General features: G+C 34.0%; 1 long non-coding RNA gene across 1 annotated transcript; it reads right to left on the reverse strand.

Moving 5' to 3' along the window:
* Positions 1–1,805: 1,805 nt before the first annotated feature.
* On the reverse strand, positions 1,806–14,079 carry LOC135968545 (uncharacterized). Its single transcript, XR_010583406.2, has 4 exons — positions 13,972–14,079; positions 5,071–5,160; positions 4,207–4,322; positions 1,806–2,705 (listed from the first exon to the last, which is right to left on the reverse strand). It is a non-coding gene; the product is annotated as an uncharacterized lncRNA (long non-coding RNA).
* Between the last annotated feature and the right edge of the window lie 1,187 nt (positions 14,080–15,266).

The raw sequence follows: 15,266 nt of genomic DNA on the forward strand, positions 1-15,266 counted from the left end.
TGTATCAAAATATCTCATGTACTCTATAAATATATACAACTACTATGTACCCACAAAAATTCGTTTAAAAAATAAAAAAAACATATAAGGTGTCTCTTAGAGGCCACTGTTGGGATAAATCACATGGAAATTATGTAGTAATTTTTTTTTTTTTTGCTTACTTTCCTTTTTGGTTAAATTATCCTAGCATTCTTTGGGTAACCCCTAATAATATTATATCTTATATTTTTAGATTCACGAATGGAATTATATATATATGTGTGTATATATATATATATATATATTCATAAATGAACATGCATTAGTCAGTTAAAACTATAACAGCTATAGTTATATTGCTATAAAGAGCTGCCTGAGACTGGGTAATTTATGAAGGAAAGAAGTTTAATTGACTCACAGTTCCACATGGCTGGGAGGCCTCAAGAAACTTACAATTATGGCAAAAAGGGAAGGGAAGCAAGCGTCTTCCTCACAAGGCATCAGGAGAGGGAGGGCAGGGGAAACCACCCCTTTTAAACCATCACATCCTATGAGAACTCCCTCACTATTAGAAGAGCATGAGGGCAACCTTCTCCATAAACCAATCACTTCCCACCAGAACCATCCCTCAATACATGGGGATTACAATTCAAGATGAGGTTCGGGTGGGGATACAGATGTAAACCATATCAGAATGGTTAATAATATTGTTGCATTTTACCAATATATTCTTCTTATGTTATAATACAGTAATGTAAAAAATTTACTAAATTCGTTTTCTATATTATTCTATTTTTGGAAAACATGTATGTAATCAGGGCTGTTTGTCTCAAGAAAATATGGTAAACTCTGGTTTTTTGGTCACTGGTGCCTAGTATTTGGGGATGTACACTGGTTTTGATTCACATGTACATTTCCTTCTAGTTCATGGTAACTATTTCTAACTATTTACACGATGCCTTGAAAATAATTATTTTTGTTTATTTAATCCACTTGGTCTGAGTTTTCAGATCTTTTTTCTGTCTACTGCAATGGTTACAATTATTGTTCCTAAAGATGTACAAAGAGGAATGGGTTCTCAGACCTAGCTAGTGCCTTGGGAGAGAGGTAAGGAGGTAGGAGTAGGGGAGGTAAGAGACATCCATCCTTAAAATAAAGAGCAAAGATGTATATCCTCACAAAATATGGACATTTCACAAAAATATATTTTTATTACTCTGAGACATTCATTGTTTCTATTCACTTGCATTGTCCGTGATCTATCTTCTGGCTCCCCCTTCACTAATACTTTGAGAAACCAATGGAGACAACTGAAAGTGATTGCTTCTTATACATGAGGAAGAATTTTTTATGCATATTCATTATATCCTCATATTGTCCTGGACAGGTAACTCCTTACCCCATCACCACTTTCAGGCAGAAAATGAGAAGTTTGCCTAGCACTGACTAATATGGCACCGGGCATCAGTGGCACAATCTCTAATGAGTTCTCAAGTGACACTAAAATTGACAGTAGGTAACAAAGTGTGGAAACCGACTATTCCTGAGTTTTATAATCTAAATAACTGCATAGAACAAGGGCAAAGTGATCACAATGCATGTGAATTGATGTATTTTGTATATTTCTTAAAACAAATACACATTTTTGGAAATATTAAAAAGTAAAGACATTAGAGGTAAACATAATCATTTGATAAGATACTACTGAGATGTTACGTGTTAAGATTTTAAATATACTGGTAAATAAAATTACAGGATGTATCTTATACTTACATGTATCAACTAAAAAAGCAAATATTATTAATTTATATAATAGTGTATATACCTACATGTGCCTTTACATATGAATACATATATTTATATATAAATTATTTTATGTATTTTTTTCTGTAAGGATTTATTTTATTCTATATAATAATTGAGTGTTAGAACAATTTAATATTTAAAAAATGATGAGAATTATTAATGTTACCTTAAAGCAATTGCTTCTAAATAAGTGTTTACTCAATTTACTGAATTGTCTAATAATACTGTGTTCCCACCCCTCCTTCTCCATGCCAATATGGCACACAGTTATCAGAAGAGAGAACTCTCCTCTTCTGTGGAGTGTGAGGAGAAGTAAGTGTTGCTCATGACGCTAGCCCTAGATGTGGTCTGTGTGTGTGGAAACATCTTGATCTGAAAATTAGTCAAAACAAAACAAACAAACAAACAAACAAAAAACAGCTCCTGGATTTGTTGATTTTTTGAAGGGTTTTTCATGTCTCTCTCTCCTTCAGTGCCACTCTGACCTTGGTTATTTCTTGTCTTCTGCTAGCTCTGGTGTTTGTTTGCTCTTGTTTCTCTAGTTATTTTAGTTGTGATGTTAGGGTGTTGATTTGATATCTTTCTAGCTTTTTGATGTGGGCATTTAGTGCTATAATTTTTCCTCTAAACACTGCTTTAGCCGTGTCCCAGAGATTCTGGTACATTGTCTCTTTGTTCTCATTGATTTCAAAGAACTGCCTGATTTTTGCCTTAATTTCATTATTTACCCAGAAGTCATTCAGGAGCCGGTTGTTCAATTTCCATGTAGTTGTGTGGTTTTAGTGGGCTTCTTAATCTTGAGTTTTAATTTGATTGCGTTGTGGTCTGAGAGACTGTTATTATTTCAGTTCTTTTTCATTTGCTGAGGAGTGTTTTCCTTCCAATTATGTGATCAATTTTAGAGTAAGTGCCATGTGGCGCTGAAAAAAAAAATGTATATTATTGTTGCTTTTGGGTGGAGGATTCTGTACACATCTGTCAGCCTCACTTGTTCTAGAACTGAGTTCAAGTCCTGAATATCTTTGCTGGTTTTCTGTGTCAATGATCTGTTACTGACAGTGGGGTATCAAAGTCTCCCACTATTATTGTCTGGGGTCTAAGTCTCTTTGTAGGTCTTTAAGAACTTGTTTTATGAATCTGGGTCCTCCTGTATTTATACATACACATACATACATACATATATATATTTAGAATAGTTATCTCGTCTTGTTTAATTGAACCCTTTAACATTATATAATGGCCCTCTTTGTCTTTTTTGAGCCTTCTTGGTTTAAAGTCTATTTTGTCAGAAACTGGAATTGCAATCCCTGCTTTTTTCTGCTTTCCATTTGCTTAGTAAATTTTCCTTCATCCCTTTATTTTGAGTCATGTGTGTCTGTGCACATGCTATGCGTGTCTTGAATACAGCACACTGATGGGCCTTGTCTTTGTATCCAGCTTCCCATTCTGTGTCTTTTAATTGGGGTATTTAGTTCATTTAAATGGCCATACTGCCCAAAGTAATTTATAGATTCAATGCTATTCCCACTAAAATACCATTGACATTCTCCACAAAATTAGACACAAACTATTTTAAAATTTACATGGGACCAGGCATGGTGGCTCACACCTCTAATCCCAGAACATTGGGAGGCCGAGGCAGGTGGATCACTTGAGGTCAGGAGTTCAAGGCCAGCCTGGCCAACATGGTGAAACCCCGTCTCTACTAAAAATACAAAAAATTAGCCAGATGTGGTGGCACACGCCTGTAATCCCACCTACTTGGGAGGCTGAGGAAGGAGACTGGCTTGAACCTGTGAGGAAGAGGTTGCAGCAAGCCATGATTTCACCACTGCACTCCAGCCTGGGTGACAGAGCAAGACTCCATCTCAAAAAAAAAAAAAAAAAAAAAAAAAAAAAAAGACAAGAAAGAAATTTACTTGGAACAGAAAAAAGAACTTGCATAGCCAAGACAGTAATAAGCAAACAGTATCAAGCTGGAGGCATCATGTTACCCGTTTTCAAACTACACTACAAGGCTAGAGTAAGCAAACCCTCAACATGATACTGGTACAAAAACAGTCACATAGACCAATGGAACAGAACAAAGAACTCAGAAATAAACTATACATTTACAACCATCTGATCTTCGACAAACCTGACAAAAACAACCAGTGGGCAAAGGATTCCCTATTTAATAAATGGTGCTGGGAGAACTGGCTAGCCATATGCAGAAAATTGAAACTAGACCCCTTCCTTATACCTTATATAAAATTAACTCCAGATGAATTACAGACTTAAATGTAAAACCCAAAACTATAAAAACCCTAGAAGAATATCTAGGCAATACCATTTAGGACATAGGCATGGGCAAAGATTTTATGATGAAATTGCCAAAAGCAGTTCAACAAAGGCAGAAATTGACAAATTGGATCTAATTACCCTAAAGAGGTTCTTCACAGTCAATGAAACTATCATCAGAGCAAGCAGACAACCTCCAGAATGGGAGAAAAATCTATGCATCTGACAAAGGTGTAATATCCAGAATCTACAGGGAACTTAGGCAAATTTATAAGAAAAAACATTAACCTCATTAAAAAGTGGGCACAGGATATGAACACACTTCTCAAAAAAGACATACACGCTGCCAACAAACATGAAACAAAGCTCAACATCACTAATCATTAGAGAAATGCAATTCAAAACCACAATGAGATACAATCTCACACCAGTCAGAATGACAATTATTAAAAAAGTCAAGAAAGAACAGATGCTGGTAAGGTTGTAGAGAAATAGGAGTGCTTTTACACTATTGGTGGGAACGTAAATTAGTTCAACCATTGTGGAAGGCAACGTGGTGGTTCCTCAAAGATGTAGAACGAATCCCATTACTGGGTATATATCCGAGGGACTATAAATCATTCTGTTATAAAAATACATGCATGTGTATGTTCATTGCAGCACTATTCACAACAGCAAACACATAGAATCAATGCAAATGTCCATCAATGATAGACTGGATAAAGAACATATAGTAAGATATACACTGTGGAATACTATGCAGCTATTAAGAGAAACAATATCATGTCTTTTGCAGGGACAGGATGAAGCTGGAAGCCATTATCATCAGCAAACTAACAGAGGAACAGAAAAGCAAACACCACATGTTCTCATTTACAAGAGTGAGCTGAACAATGAGAACACATGGACACAGGTAGGGGAACAACACTTACTGGGGCCTGTCAGGGGAGGGCAGCTGCAAGAAAAGCATTAGGGAAAAGAGCTAATGCATGCTGGGCTTAATACCTAGGTGATGGGTTGATAGGTGTAGCAAACCACCATGGCACACGTTTACCTATGTAACAAACCTGCATATCTTGCATATGTACCCTGGAACTTAAAATAAAATAAAATAAAATAATGAAAACAACAAAAAAGAAAATTAGTCATTAATATAATGCCTCTTTGAGTTCATTTTTTTAAAAATAGTCTCTCCCCCTGTGCCTGGCTATGACATATGAGAAATTCTTAATCTGTTGAAAACCAAAAGAACAATGAAGAAACAGGATAGACATCTCAGGCTTCCTCTGCCTAAATATGTTACATAGAGAGGAAACTAAATTGCTCTCAGAGTTTTGTTTGAACAAAAAGAGTCAGCTCTACCCTAACCCGTTAACTCGATACTGTACTCCAAATAAGCTCTTTAGGAACACAAGTGCCATCTGTTAATGTTATTATTATTTTTTATTATTTTATTTCACATATGATAGTGCCTTCTGAAAAGTGTTAACATTTTGTTTTTTCACATTTACATTTTTAATCAACTTCGGATGATTTTCTCCATTATGTAGCATACACAGTAAATGCTCATCAGAGATTCTTGTCATCTATTTTTTCAAGTCATCTTGCATCTCTGAAAAGTTTATATAAGAATGGAATTTTGTTTCCTGATACACTTTTTAGAACTTTTTGGTAAAATCATTTGAAGTAGGAGTTTTGTTTGCTAATATTGGAAAATTTATTGTTTCCTTAGTGGTCGTAGGATGTTATTTTTATGCCTTTTAGCTTCAGGATTGTTGAGATTTCCTATCCTATTATTAGTCATTTTACTTAAAAGACTAATTTAATTGTCACAATGTACAGAATGTCTTCTTAATATTTCTAAGGGATTTATAGCAATGTAATTTTCACCTGTTTTTCATGACTGCTATTGAGATTTGCTACCTTTTTCTTTTTTATCACTACCATGAATTATTGAAAATAATAGAACTCTTTTCAAAGAATAAATTTTTAGTTTTGTGGACCTTCTCCAGCAGCTATTCATTTAATGTTTTAATATTTGGTTTTATATATAATTTCATCCTTATACATTCTTTGGCTTTGTTTTCTGTTTTATTTCTAATTTCTGGAATAGATTTTTAACTCAAATTTCAGTTTAAAAACTTCTATTATATGCATCATTTTAAAGTATTATCACATCATATACAAATAAAGGCAGATTTACTTCTGCCTTTCTGTAGTCTCTGCTTATTTATTTTCTCCTTCTTTTCTTTCTTTCTCCCTCCCTCCCTCCCTCTCTCTTTCTTTCTTTCTTTTCCTTTCCCTTTCTTTTCTTTCTTCCTCCCTCCCTCTCTTTCTTTCTCTTTTCCTTTCTTTCTTTTCTTTCTTTTTTCTTTCTTTCTTTTCTTTCTTTCTTTCTTTCTTTCTTTCTTTCTTTCTTTCTTTCTTTCTTTCTCTTTCTTTCTCTTTCTCTTTCTTTCCTTCTTTTTCTTTTTCTTTCTTTCATTCTTTCTCTCTCTTTCTTCTTTTTGTTTCTTTCCCTATCTTTCTTCTTTCCTTTTTTTCTTTTCTTTCTCTCTGTCTTCCCTCCTTTCTTTCTTTCTTTTCTCCCTACTTTCTTTCTCTCCTTCCTTCCTTCTTTCCTTCCTTCCTTCCTTCCTTCCTTCCTTCCTTCTCTTTCTTTCTTTCTTTCTTTCTTTCTTTCTTTCTTTCTTTCTTTCTTTCTTTCTTTCTTTCTTTCTTTCCTCTTTCTTTCTTTCCTCTTTCTTTCTTTCCTTCTCTTTCTTTCCTTCCCTTCCTTCCTTCTTTCTCTCTCTTTCTTTCTTTCTTTCTTTCTTTCTTTCTTTCTTTCTTTCTTTCCTCTTTCTTTCTTTCCTTCTCTTTCTTTCCTTCCCTTCCTTCCTTCTTTCTCTCTCTCTTTCTTTCTTTCTTTCTTTCTTTCTTTCTTTCTTTCTTTCTTTCTTTCTTTCTTTCTTTCTCTTTCTTTCTTTCCTTTCTTTTTCTTTCTCACCCTCTCTTTCTTTCTCTCTCCTTCCTTTCTTCTTTCCTTCCTTCCTTCCCCTTTCCTTCTCTCTTTTTCTTTCTCCCTCTTTGTTTATTGTGCTGCCCAGGTTTTCTAACATAATTTAGACTCAAGGATGTAAATATACGCATCTTAGCCTCTCTTAATTTAAAACAAAGTGAAATTTTACCAGAAATATTTTCATATTTTAAGTATACAATTTGATAGGTGTGACATATGTAAATACCTGTGAAACCATTCACACAATAAAGATAATGAACATATACATTACCCCCAATAGTTTTCTCATAGCTCTTTGTAATCTCACTCTTCCCAACCGTAACCTCACTGTCATCCCAACAAACCACTGATCTGCACTCTGTCATTATAACTTAGTTTGTATTTTACAAAATTTTACGTGAATAAAACCACACGGCATGTGTTATTCTATGTCGGCTCTTGTCACTCAATATAGTTATTTTGAGATACATTCCAGATTATGCATCAATTGTTCGATCTTTTTATTTTTTATTTCTGAGTACAATTCCATGGTATGGAAATATGATTGTTTGTTTATCCATGCACTTGTGGTTGGACATATGTTCGATTTGTAGTTTTTGCCTATTAAAAATAAAATCACAACTAGGAACATAATTTAACATGTCTTTGGATCAGCATATGTTTTCAGTTATCTAGTAATTGAATGGCAGACAGAAACATTTTAACAAACTGTCAGACAGTTAAACTGTTCCTTTACATCCTCCACACTACATGACATATGTTATTGGGTATAAAGCTTAGTAGGCATTTGTTAAATGAAGATTAAGTGAAAGAAAGACAAATTGAATAAATGTTAGTGTGTGTTAGTCTTCTCAAGCAAGTTTATCTATATATTTATTTATTTACATTTTACTTTCTTTCTGCAAACACTATGTTGACTTATCTGGCAAGTTTAGTGTACTCTAGCAGTGGGTTCTGAGCTTGCTTATCCTTCCCTAAAGTTAATAGCTTTAAAAACATTATTCACATGATTATAAATGTCTCATTTTAAAAGTTCACTGATAAAAGCAAATTCATACAAAAGTGATTGAGTTGAGAATTTTGAAAAAAGTCTCATAAACAGACTAATATACACAAAATCTCAATAGCAGTTATACCTGAAGATAGATAAGAATGGAAAAGAGAAAGGCAATGTTTCATCCAGAATTTGGCATCCCAAAAATTGTGTTTAGATATATGTTGAAAGTAGTGCTTTTACTCCATCCCTGAGATTCCCTTCTGTTTAGAGAAAGCATATTAATAAAAGAGTGAATATTCTGCCTGGTATATTTGGGAGACATAAATTTGGAGTATTCTCAGTTCAGCTCTTCCCTCTTTCTCTTTGGAAATAACGTTCCTTATAGTAAATATTCATTCTGCTTTGCTCCTTCTTTTGAGAGGCAGGTTTATTTTGTGAGGTACCTCAGAATTCTAAGACACTTTGATTTTGAATATTCACATCAGGGTATAGCTATAGGAAATCTAGTAGTGTCAAATTTATCAATATTAAAATTTGATATCCGTGTGGCACATCTGAGCATTTTCTCTTTTTGTTTTAGTATTACCTACGAATGGTTTAGGATTGAGGTGAAAAACAAGAATGTCTTATATTGGAACTTTAATATATTCATTTTTTGTTCAAATTTTAGTATAAAAAAGGAAACATTAAGTGAATAAAACAACCGCTTTAAAAGATAAAATTCAACCATTCTGTTAGCTACATATTTGAATAATGATGAGGTTATCTGGAATCAATTAGACCCCTCTAATTAACAATATTAACACCAGAACTGTTGATTATCACTAATAAAAAGCCTGGCTTTCTAATGAGATCTTGGTTTAAATTGTACTTTTCTTTAAATATTACTGCTTATTTTTCTGAGTTTTTGATCATTCAAATATAGTATAATTATTCCTTCCAGATAAAAGTATTTCTGTAATAGAGCTATGCTCTTTGATTACAAACTTGACGGAGACTAAACAAAGAAAGAAGGAAATGTGGTAGCAGTAAAAATGCAGGTCAAATACATCAGCATGCCAGTTTTACATCTGGCTGATATTATGATGACAACAGATCTGTTAAGGCAAATGCTTTCCTGACAAGCTATTTAATTAGAATTATAATCATCTTCCCAGAAACGATCCTTAAAATAAATCGTCTACTGTAAATGGATGAAAGTAAATAGCTTGCTTCTCCTCAAATCTCCTGAAATAAAAGAGCCAAAGACAAAAAGTCTTATAAATACCATAATTTTCAAAATGAAAATGTGGAAGAAGCAGTTACCATTAGATAACATTAAGTGCTGCTATGATTGAATTGTTTTTTCTTATGCCACTTAAAAAAATACTGTTGATAAAGTGATTGTTTCTGTCGCAAACTGTCATTAATCTGGTGCTTTATTCACAATGCCTCTACATCAGTGAAAAATAAAGGTGCTTAGATTTTTGTTTTTAATTAAATGTAATGTAGCACAATACCAGACCGTGAGAATTCCTAAATGGTTTCAAATCTAAAAACCTGTATTTACTATTATTATTTACTGAAAAACTCATCTCTTTCTGGCCATTTTGTCATCTGTAAATTGGAGAAATTTTTTTTCTTCCTAAGATATTTGTGAGAATCATAAAAATGCAACCCCACTTAAAATAATGTGTATAATAATATGGAATGCAAATATGGAAAAATATATTTTAATACCCTGTTGCATTACTTTAATTTTTATGGCAAAAAAGTAATTTTATTTGTCTATGGCTTTAGAGTATTTGGGTAAAATTGATTTAATAATACCTATTAAATAAGAATATTTATAAAATAAAGATTATGAAACTTTAAAATTGATAAGGATGCTATGTGTCATCTTGGCCCAAATTCCCCTATGACTATTATCATTTTTATACTAAAGACTTTGTCATTAAAAGTTATGGCAAAAACACAGTTACTTTTGCAACAACCTAATATAACTGCCAAGAAAAAAGCTAACCGTCTTTGCCAAAGTTTTTATATATTCACATAAACATATTTTGGAAAATTATATAATTGTAAATAGAAATAAATCTTATTAATATATCTACACTAGATGTTGTGCACATAATGGAAATTTTTAAAAAATAGGAATTAAAAATTATAATTGAAAAATAAAGATATGTATTGTGATACTTTTTCCCAAATGCTAATGGAACAATTTGCAATGGATACTTCACTGTGGTAACTACTCAATGGTTTACATATTTTCAACATATTTCTCTGGCCTTAATAAGTAAGAACTAAATTGAGTATAAAACATTAGAGTATGGTATGAGAATGGATGAAGATTACAATTTAAGTTTATCTTTTTCCTTTATTATATATAACGTTTTCAAATTTTTACAATGTGCTAAACATGGAGATGTGTTTAATTGATTCACCCAACATTTGCTATTGAATAGATGAAAAGCATAATAATATTTTAAGTATAGAGGGGTGTTTAAACATAAATTAACAGTGATAACTTTTAAGTGTCTAGTAGGATTTTAAAGCTACATCTACTAGAATAGCATCATTGTTCCTCCTGATGACATTGTCAAGAACTAAATGCTATAAAATACATGAACATCAAAAATACAATTTATGTTTTTATATTTTAGATGTATGTGGAAAATTTTATGGGAAAAATGTTATTTTTGCTAAAAGCTATATTGAAAAAAGTGCTGTATGTATTAAAGATTTATTTACAACATTCATTAAATGAAGAACTGAAAAAAAATCCCCATGAAAAACAAAACACTATACATAATTATAGTATTTAATTAAATTATGTAAATCTACACTATATATAATCTTAAAATTCTTAAAATCAACATTTATAAAGAAAAATGACTAATAAAATATTGTCTTCAAACTTGAAGACACTTTTAAAATTAGCTCTCTTTTTATTAGATCATAATGTGAAAAACCGAAGGTTGAATTTCTAGGAATTTATTACTGATATTTTGTTCTGTTTCCCCCGCTGATGCTTTGGTAACTATAATTTAACTAATACTTATTCTTTTTTACCCTACTCAAGTTTATCTCATCTGTAGCTGTCTCAGCATGTAACCAATATTCTGTCCAATGGGTGGAAAGAATCCTGTTTCCCCTGCTATTGTTTGTTCTGTCAGTCACATGAAACAACCACGTAGAGAAAGAAAAGCTAGCAGACAAAATCTGATTTAGGAGTAGAGATGGTAATAAGCCAGATGCTGTTGGTCTTTCATCAGTTCATTCTTTTGAAATTTTGTCAATTATGAGCATTCAAACTAGAAAAAGATGGTATTGGAAAGTTGATTTAAAAAAAAAAAAAAAAAAAAAAGCAATATAAAGTGCCTGTTTCCACCAGCAAATTCTACTAGGAAAATTTGATACCTTGACTAACTCCTCTGTAAATCAATTTTTTAAAAGTCAAAAGATATTTTAAATTGTATTGCTGAAATAACCATGAAATAGACTATAAAAAGCTAAAATTGGAAGCAAAATAACAATTCCATGAGGTAAATCTGGCTAGTTTAAAAACAGGTACATTCTGAAACTTGCTGAAATTTGGTTTATGTTTTAAAGATTGTGCATTGGTCTCAGGATAGTTAGTAAACCCATACACTTGCAAATGGACAATTAATAAGAATAAAAGTGAAATCTATAATAATATAGCAGTATTCAGGAAATAATTTTAATAAAATAATGTAATTTTGCTAGGAGCAATTATAAAAATATTTTATATGTCAATAGCTTATTTTTTCTATATGTAATATTTAAAGAAAATATCTTCATGAGCAGAGAGAAAAGACCTCTCTGAAAGATACAGCTGGTGCCGGGCGCGGTGGCTCAAGCCTGTAATCCCAGCACTTTGGGAGGCCGAGACGGGCGGATCACGAGGTCAGGAGATCGAGACCATCCTGGCTAACACGGCGAAACCCCGTCTCTACTAAAAAATACAAAAAACTAGCCGGGCGAGGTGGCGGGCGCCTGTAGTTCCAGCTACTCCGGAGCCTGAGGCAGGAGAATGGCGTGAACCCGGGAGGAGGAGCTTGCAGTGAGTTGAGATCCGGCCACTGCACTCCAGCCTGGGCGACAGAGCGGGACTCCTTCTCAAAAAAAAAAAAAAAAAGGATACAGCTGGCCCCCACTACAGTACATTTTCTAGGTTTTCAAGCTGTAAGAATGAAAACTGAGATTTAAAAAAAAGGTAAAGAGCTAAGACAAAAATCTCCAAGGAGTAAAATTATATTCAAGATTTTCAGCGCACAGAAGTAAATTGCCAAGGACCCCATCAAAAGATCAAAAGGGTCACCGCCAAGGAAAAAAAACAAATCAAAAGTGAGCTGAGTTTATTAAATTTGCAACTAACTAAGCATCTTCAAACCTAATCTCTGATTTAATTGAATTATTTAGAATCCCTGGCCGGGCGCGGTGGCTCAAGCCTGTAATCCCAGCACTTTGGGAGGCCGAGAGGGGCGGATCACGAGGTCAGGAGATCGAGACCATCCTGGCTAACCCAGTGAAACCCCGTCTCTACTAAAAAAAAAAAAAAAAAATACAAAAAACTAGCCGGGCGAGATGGCGGGCGCCTGTAGTCCCAGCTACTCGGGAGGCTGAGGCAGGAGAATGGCGTGAACCCGGGAGGCGGAGCTTGCGGTGAGCTGAGAGGTGGCCACTGCACTCCAGCCTGGGCGACAGAGCGAGACTCCGTCTCAAAAAAAAAAAAAAAAAAAAAAAAGAATCCCTATCTAGGTACCAAAGACATACATACATTCACACACACACACACACACACACACACACACACACACACCCCATATAGATATTGTCTTTGTCCAAAATAGGCAAGAAAAAAATAAAGGATTAAAACTTATGAAAAAACAGAAAAGACATAAAACGGCACACTTAAACTAAATAATGTTAGTAATTATGTTAGATATAAATAGCATATCTACCCTAAGTAAAAGGAAGAGGTTATCAGACTGGCTAAAAATATTTTAGTAAAAGCAAGACCCACATATTTATAAAACTTTATTAAAATCCAATTTAAATATATAGACGCAAAGTAATTGAAAAGATACACCATGAAAATTGATATGCTATGTTGTTTAAAATAAGGACCAAAATAAAATAGGAGATGTTATTAATAAAAGAGGGCATTTTATAATGAAAGTCATGGTAAGTTCATTAAGATGATTCAACAATTTTAAATGTATTTATGAAACAAATAGCAAAGGTAAATTTTATATGAAACACAATTTACACAATCAAAGGAAGAAAAAGTAAAGGTCACAATTACAGTTAGAAATTTTAGCATTCTTTGTAAGTAACTGATGAAGCAAATTTTAAGATTGTAGAACATTTTGACAATGTTATCAACCAATACATGACCTAGGTTACATTTTTCAAACACTTTAAAAAACAATTCAGGATATACCTTATTTTCAAGTGAACACAGAACTTTCACCAAAATAGCCTATATCCTAGTTTATAAAACATATCAAAATAAAATCCAATGCACTGAATACCTACATGCATTTTGCTCAAATGCTATTAAATTAGAAATCAATAGCAAAAAATTAAAATATCCCAGTGTATTCAAACTAATGAAGTTTTAGAAGAACCAGCAAATTTTAACTTTTTAAATACAATACAGGTAATAATTTAAAAATTTGAAATAAATGAAATACAACATAACAGGAAAATGCAACAAGGAAATATAACTTGTATTCTGAAAATAGTAAAATTGACAATTCCCTAAAAGCACTGGAGAGAGAGAGAGAGAGAGAGACAGCAGGGGGAGAGAGAGAGAGAGAGAGAGAGAGAAACACAAATTGTCAATATTAAGGAAAGAAAGCATAGTAGAACGTCAAGATCGACTGTGTGAGGAGCTTACCTGTTCAATATGACCATTTAGTGGAAGAAAACTATAAGCAACATCATTTTAAAATGACTGAAATTTGACCTGGCGCAGACAGCAAGTCAAAAAGCATTTCCTCCCCGCCGCCTCCACCCCGCCCCCCCCGCCCCCCCCCGCCCCCCCCCGCTCCCCCTAGGAAATGTACTAAATCTTGGTAAGAACAGCTGCAGTCAACGAAATTTGAGCCAGAGGAGCTCTCATTTCCCTCTACCCAGCTTCTTGTGTTACAGATGTTCCACTACAAGTGAATGTTGCCATGAAAACAGGGGATCTCTTCCCCCAATCTCAACCATAGGACTATAATTCCATACTAGGAACTGCAGGCCAACGGTATCATTCACCGCATCTGCAAGAATTTGTATTGTGGAAGCTGTATTCCTGGAGGGCACAGCTAGAAAATTGGCTTCCTTCCCTCACCCAGCTTTCACTGATAAGCCTGACTCTGTAACCCAGGTGTATTGAGCTGAAAATGCTGGAGCTCCAATCACCAACCCTACAGCTCCGTCTTCTATATATGATAGATGTTTCAGGCTCAGAAGTCAAAGTTGAGATTATGGGGGCTATGGCTCTGCCCCTAGTTCCTGCCATCACTCTAGGACTAATAATTGGCCTTACTTTCCCACAGCTATGGCACAGTAGCACAGAGGTTCTGCTCATGGTGAGAAGCAGAAAACCAGAGGACTAGTATTTCTGTAGCTCAATTGAAGGAGACTGATTTATCCGGAACCTAGCAGAGAAATATGCAAGCCTTAAGGTATTGAAAAAATAAAGATATTAGTGGTGAGGAGGTAAGACTACTGGTTCTGTGAAACATTAATTATCTATACCAGTTCTCATCAGCACTTGAAAATTTGTTCGTAGCATTGTCTCAGCTGTGAAACACTAACAAGGACCTGAGAATACAGTTTTTGAGGGTCTCCAGAGTTGAAATACTTGGGGTACATTAGGACTTAAAAAAACTCACAATTTAGAAAATACAGTACATTTAGCAAGTTAGGTTCCAGGACCGTTTTCCCTTAATAAAGAGTTACTGACTGAGGAGACAAAGAAAGATATTCAGGAAGTCATACAAGCTAACTGATCTGAAGGCTGAGTACATTAGGCTTAGGGGCACATTTTTCTTTATATAAAAAATATGAATTTTTGAATTAAGTCTTCGGTTTTTTTTTTTTTTGAGACAGGGCCTTGCTCTGCCTTCAGGCTGGAGTACAGCAATGGTATAGTTCACTGCAACCTCGACCTCCTGCACTCAAGCAATCTTTCTCCCTTAG

Source organism: Macaca fascicularis, chromosome 1, assembly GCF_037993035.2.
Source record: "Macaca fascicularis isolate 582-1 chromosome 1, T2T-MFA8v1.1".
In the NCBI taxonomy this organism is placed as follows: Eukaryota; Metazoa; Chordata; class Mammalia; order Primates; family Cercopithecidae; genus Macaca; species Macaca fascicularis.